The sequence below is a fragment of the Apostichopus japonicus genome, chromosome 15 (assembly GCF_037975245.1).
Source record: "Apostichopus japonicus isolate 1M-3 chromosome 15, ASM3797524v1, whole genome shotgun sequence".
In the NCBI taxonomy this organism is placed as follows: domain Eukaryota; kingdom Metazoa; phylum Echinodermata; class Holothuroidea; order Aspidochirotida; family Stichopodidae; genus Apostichopus; species Apostichopus japonicus.
In genome coordinates, this window is record NC_092575.1 from 15,630,460 (window position 1) to 15,637,545 (window position 7,086).

General features: G+C 37.3%; 1 long non-coding RNA gene across 1 annotated transcript; it reads right to left on the reverse strand.

Moving 5' to 3' along the window:
- Positions 1 to 2,605: 2,605 nt before the first annotated feature.
- Positions 2,606 to 6,434, reverse strand: LOC139981153 (uncharacterized). The gene is made up of 3 exons (XR_011797794.1): positions 6,074 to 6,434; positions 5,113 to 5,310; positions 2,606 to 4,671 (listed from the first exon to the last, which is right to left on the reverse strand). It is a non-coding gene; the product is annotated as an uncharacterized lncRNA (long non-coding RNA).
- Between the last annotated feature and the right edge of the window lie 652 nt (positions 6,435 to 7,086).

Here is a 7,086-nt window from a genome sequence, read left to right on the forward strand (position 1 = left end):
TGGTTTATGACTCACCACAGTTTCTCTATAAATCAATGCTGAATACTCAAGTGAACTATCTCTTTGCATTACACACAAAAATATCCTTCCTTTTTCACTTTTGACATACAGTGTGGTCAAGTAACAAAGGCCTAAATGCATTTGGTTAAGTATGTAACATAGCCACACTCTGTAAATATTATGTAAATTAGCCATTTATATTGCAACATTGGCACAGTATTTATGGAACACTATCTATGGTCCTTGGTAACACATATCACACATTATGCTCAATATGGTTAGCTACATCTACATGTTCCCCAGCGGAGATTTCATATCATTGCAGCCATAAAGCGGTGCAAATGCTATATTTTTTAATTACCTCCCAGGGTACCCTATACACCTGGGCAAAGAGAGGCAATTGAGATTAAGTGTCCTCATAAAGATACATACGTATCGACCAGGTTGGTACATGAACCCATGATCATGGAATCCTGTGTTCAGTGCCCAAACCATTCCGCCACAACTTCTGTATGTCTTTATGTACTGTGGTTATTTCACTGATTGCATAATGCGCACTGTATATCACAGATTGTTCCTTATATTTAAGGTAGCATACGCCCATTAAAAGCCCCATTGACTTACACACTAAATCACAAAAGTGATGTGGTCTGTTAGTCTAGATAGAAGTTTTCACTAGCTCAATGCTACCTATCACCGGATAGCTGACAAGTTGGCCTTTCATGGCACTAACAATTTTCTGTATCATGACCATGTAGATATTTTGCTATTCGAGCCGGAAGTTTTCGTCACTTGTTAACAAACCTCTTCACTCAGTGGTAAACAGTTTTCCTACGCTACTCCTGGGAAGCCTAAAGGGGTCTAAAACTGCCTCAATTGACCCAATTTTCTCACCACATGTACTTCCGTTCATGTTCTCCAACATGCAAGCCACAAAAAACTAGATTATGATTGATAGCAGGTCAAAAAAGATGTTCTCCGCTGCTTTTTGGCACTGACTTGAAGGAGAACGATCGAAGGGATGGATATAGACTCTAATAGGAGTATGCCACCTTAATTGAGAGATGAATTTTTTTCATACCAAATTGATACTTTTTTATAGTCGTCACATTATAGACCACAACAGAATTCTATGCAATTATCATTTTTGGTCCATAAAGATGTCTTTTCAGAGATTTCAGTATGCACTGTGCAGTGTGTAAATACACATGATATGGGCAATACTGTGTAAGCAGTAACCAGGTCTACGTCTGCAACAACATTTACAGTCACCAATTTTGATAAGCTTGACCAAGTTGGATGCATTTATGAATTCTTGCAGGTTTTATTGGTATCCGGATCACAGTCCACTTGGTCTCGTCTGGCTTGCCATACCTTCAGAAACATCATCCAGAGAAGGGTCAGCAGGGAGGGCTTTTTCGTCTCTGGCTCTGAAATGTGATGAAAACTACTTTTGTTTAGCTCAGCCGGCTGATTCCTCCCAAACTGACCTACAGGACACACCCCAATGTATTCCAAAACTGTTTGGAACATGTTAAACTGATATTGCCTGTCACTCCAGTGCAACTGTTAAGTTACTAAGAATAAGGGAATTAACTTGAAGGTGTTCTTTGCCAAAACTGGATCATAGGGATTTGTAAACCACAGCCTAACTGTAACAGTATGTACAGTAGTCTAAAGGAAAGCTTACTGAAATGCTATCTAGATACACAGTTCACCTCAATAACATATCCAGTCCATTTAAAGGTTTATGCATAGGTTGTTACAATATATTAAAGACAGGTATTGGGGACAAGAGGTAGATAGGGGGCATAATTTGTGATAAAACATTCAAATTTGTTGCTCGTCAAAGAACAACAATGTCAAATTACGCTAAGCTTTGGTCGATAGAGGCATCGTAGTAGGACTAATTTTAATTAGTCAGAAAACTCGATTTAATTAGTCACAAAACTAATGTTATATAGTCAAATGACTAGAAGAAACTGGTCGATAGAGGCATCGTTGTGACTAATTTTTTTTAGTCATATTGAGATAGTGACACAAATTATAAGTTTCATGGAAATTTTTATTAACATTCAGTATTAATGCAAAATGTGACAAATAAGCATTCCATTTAAAAGTCATCTCATAAAGAAAGGAAACAAACACTGAAGGTTTAAGAACATTTAAAACTAAAATAAATATTTGTGGGACAATTGGGAAAACTTATTTTTACAAAATTGTCAAAATCTTTTCCCACAAAACATCTTGAAAATACTTAAAAATATGGGATTACTTTTAAATGCTTAGCCATTAAGTTAGCAATGTTCAACAGTTTTCAAACAATTAGACCCCCTGATGACCTATTCCTACAATTTCTTAAAGACCCTTATTGTGCACTGACCATGCATCATTATGGGCTTCATCAGTTTCATCAAAATAGCAGCATGGAAGAGATATGGACAGACAGAAAAAGGGAAAGTTTGCGAGTGCACAGCTCAAATATAAAAATAGAAGTTTAGCCTATATTAATTAATATTTTAATATAAATATATATAACATATATTTAATATACACAAAATAATATATCATATTCATAAATTTATTTATAAAAATAATACCCCATGTCAAATCAAATGGTATAAAAAGACCTTGAGTAGCTCTATATGACCTTAGCTGTTAAAAAGGGCCAGAAAATATCCTTATAATTATCATCTCGAATTAGGAACTTGGAAGTGATATTATTATGAGTTTCTGACCATGGATGTGATGGTACAATATTAATGCAGAACATGTAAGTCGAATATGTTATTATCCTTGAAGCAACATTAGGGTGAAACGGAAAACAAAGTAGTTAAAACATTTCTAGAAGTACTTTATCACAAACTATAAACTATGTCTTGAATGGTAGAAACTGACCTTTTAGGTCAATTTTTGGGGTACATTTTAAATGAGGTCCCCACGTTCAATCACACTAACCCCATTTAATGATTGTAATTTTTTCCAAGTACACTGAAGTCCAAATTAAAGACTTGCCCGATATATCGAACATCATTTGCTGATAATTTGAACTTTGCTTGATCCCCAAGGTGTGCGCAAGTACACAAACAATGATCTTATACACTACACTTATATGGGGCTTAGGCATGCACTATAGCATACTAGTAGTATGACCGGTGTGCATTATTGAATATAACCGGTGTGCGGTATTATGTGTACGTATATGCTACAATTTCTGCTGAGAAATTATTTGTCATAAGTTTGGTTTATGACTCACCACAGTTTCTCTATAAATCAATGCTGAATACTCAAGTGAACTATCTCTTTGCATTACACACAAAAATATCCTTCCTTTTTCACTTTTGACATACAGTGTGGTCAAGTAACAAAGGCCTAAATGCATTTGGTTAAGTATGTAACATAGCCACACTCTGTAAATATTATGTAAATTAGCCATTTATATTGCAACATTGGCACAGTATTTATGGAACACTATCTATGGTCCTTGGTAACACATATCACACATTATGCTCAATATGGTTAGCTACATCTACATGTTCCCCAGCGGAGATTTCATATCATTGCAGCCATAAAGCGGTGCAAATGCTATATTTTTTAATTACCTCCCAGGGTACCCTATACACCTGGGCAAAGAGAGGCAATTGAGATTAAGTGTCCTCATAAAGATACATACGTATCGACCAGGTTGGTACATGAACCCATGATCATGGAATCCTGTGTTCAGTGCCCAAACCATTCCGCCACAACTTCTGTATGTCTTTACGTACTGTGGTTATTTCACTGATTGCATAATGCGCACTGTATATCACAGATTGTTCCTTATATTTAAGGTAGCATACGCCCATTAAAAGCCCCATTGACTTACACACTAAATCACAAAAGTGATGTGGTCTGTTAGTCTAGATAGAAGTTTTCACTAGCTCAATGCTACCTATCACCGGATAGCTGACAAGTTGGCCTTTCATGGCACCAACAATTTTCTGTATCATGACCATGTAGATATTTTGCTATTCGAGCCGGAAGTTTTCGTCACTTGTTAACAAACCTCTTCACTCAGTGGTAAACAGTTTTCCTACGCTACTCCTGGGAAGCCTAAAGGGGTCTAAAACTGCCTCAATTGACCCAATTTTCTCACCACATGTACTTCCGTTCATGTTCTCCAACATGCAAGCCACAAAAAACTAGATTATGATTGATAGCAGGTCAAAAAAGATGTTCTCCGCTGCTTTTTGGCACTGACTTGAAGGAGAACGATCGAAGGGATGGATATAGACTCTAATAGGAGTATGCCACCTTAATTGAGAGATGAATTTTTTTCATACCAAATTGATACTTTTTTATAGTCGTCACATTATAGACCACAACAGAATTCTATGCAATTATCATTTTTGGTCCATAAAGATGTCTTTTCAGAGATTTCAGTATGCACTGTGCAGTGTGTAAATACACATGATATGGGCAATACTGTGTAAGCAGTAACCAGGTCTACGTCTGCAACAACATTTACAGTCACCAATTTTGATAAGCTTGACCAAGTTGGATGCATTTATGAATTCTTGCAGGTTTTATTGGTATCCGGATCACAGTCCACTTGGTCTCGTCTGGCTTGCCATACCTTCAGAAACATCATCCAGAGAAGGGTCAGCAGGGAGGGCTTTTTCGTCTCTGGCTCTGAAATGTGATGAAAACTACTTTTGTTTAGCTCAGCCGGCTGATTCCTCCCAAACTGACCTACAGGACACACCCCAATGTATTCCAAAACTGTTTGGAACATGTTAAACTGATATTGCCTGTCACTCCAGTGCAACTGTTAAGTTACTAAGAATAAGGGAATTAACTTGAAGGTGTTCTTTGCCAAAACTGGATCATAGGGATTTGTAAACCACAGCCTAACTGTAACAGTATGTACAGTAGTCTAAAGGAAAGCTTACTGAAATGCTATCTAGATACACAGTTCACCTCAATAACATATCCAGTCCATTTAAAGGTTTATGCATAGGTTGTTACAATATATTAAAGACAGGTATTGGGGACAAGAGGTAGATAGGGGGCATAATTTGTGATAAAACATTCAAATTTGTTGCTCGTCAAAGAACAACAATGTCAAATTACCTTATTCTCCATGGGTGGCAAGCACTGGTTCCTATAGTTACTACAGTAGATCTCCCATGATGTATCAGGATATCTATTGCTGCTGTCAGAGTTGTTTGGAATTTGTTGTTACCTCATCTAACCAGTTGAGTCCATTGATACAACAACCATTCAAAGTATATAGCTGTGAATGCTGAGGACTTGGCACATTATCTTTCTCTGAAAATTGACAAACAACAGAAAATTTATGATAGGCTGAGTAGGCTCAAAACCCCTTGATGCACATATGCAGGAGCAAAAAATGCATACCATTGTGGATTATTTGCTAAATAAGACTCAAAACATTCTCTGTCCAGGGTATTAGCACTCAGCAGCCACTCCACTTAAGATACAGAACCCTACAACATTGTGCTACAGCTGGTGTAGACTTGGTCTAGGAAGTAGGATACTAACATAGCGCCACTTACGGCCACTATGAACCTGAGGCCTAGGCCTAAGCTAACAACATTATGGGTATTTCATGCATTGAAACTGAGTTTTTGTCCTTAGTTTAACACATGGTACTTCCAACTTTAGCAAAAAATATCCTAAAATAAGAGTACCATATACTTAAGACTACATGAGCAGAGGGTAAGTCCCACACCACAGGCGCTCGTAACATTATAGAATATAGGCCTAGGGCCTAGTGTACTAGCTAATAATACACATTTATATAAAATATGTCATATAAGTGTGTATTACTGCTACTACAGTACTATTCATCTACGAGCGCATGTGGGCTACACTAGGAAGACTAAGCTCCTACTAATCCTAGTCTAGCTTCGTCCTAGCGTTAGCAACAGTTTAGCTTACTAAGGCCTACCGTTATAATTTTACCCATACTTTCCAGCCTAACATATCGCGGATATTCAAACCTTCCTTGAACATTATGTCAATTGTTTCAATTATTATTTACTAGAATTTCAGTTGTGATTGAACTTACCTAACTGACGACAATTTGAAACTGCTTCTGACAATTTGTTGAATGATTAAGAATCTTCTTATTTTGTTGATAGCCCTGTTCTATCTGCAGTTAGGCAATGACCGCAATGTACGACGTACGACGTACCACGTACGTGCATACAGTATACATGTAATCGCCGGTCGTCGTCTGATTTCTGGATATCTGATCAGCTGAGCACACGGTATTCTACGGTACGATGATTGGATAAAAATAATGACGTCATTGGTCAAAGCTGAAGGTTATAGAAAGTAAACAAACAGAAGACTAGAACATTCTCGTCACGCTTACATACATGACATGCATAGTGAGTGTCAAAAAAGTTCGTACAAATTTATGTGACTAATTTATGTTAGTCGCGCGACCACGCAAATTGGTCTGCAACTAATGAATTGGTAATGACTAGCTAAATCTAGTCACTGTGACTAGAATTTTGCCATTCGTGACTAACTAATGTTACAGTGCACGCCCCCATCCCCTCCCCCTTAGGGAGAAGGGAGTTTAGCGTAGTTTCGATCATAGATCACATGCACTGTACATTACATAACATAATATAACTGGGTTTTACACAACTCAGTTATTGTATCCCTCCTGGACATGATATCTTGGTAACGTTACGAATATCCTTCTTATGTAATACATGTGAAAGGGGGGGGGGGGGGTAAACTGGTACACAGGTACACAGGTACACAGGTACAGCAACCACACATATACGATCTTGCCTATATAAAATGAACCCAACTAAATGTCAAAACGTAAGGGACACGATGTATTTATCCTCTTCCGTTTTCGTTAGAAATCTCATAAAAAGTTTCGTTATTTCTCAAAGCATCTGTAGGGCAAAGTTCACTATGTGGTAACAAAAATCATGAAATCACTTGTATGTATAATACTATAAGGGCAAAATATTATAATCGATACACCAGATATATCTGTTTGTTTGTTCATATTAGGTTTTTTTTAAATGTTTATGGGTTTTTTAGGGGGGGTGTAGC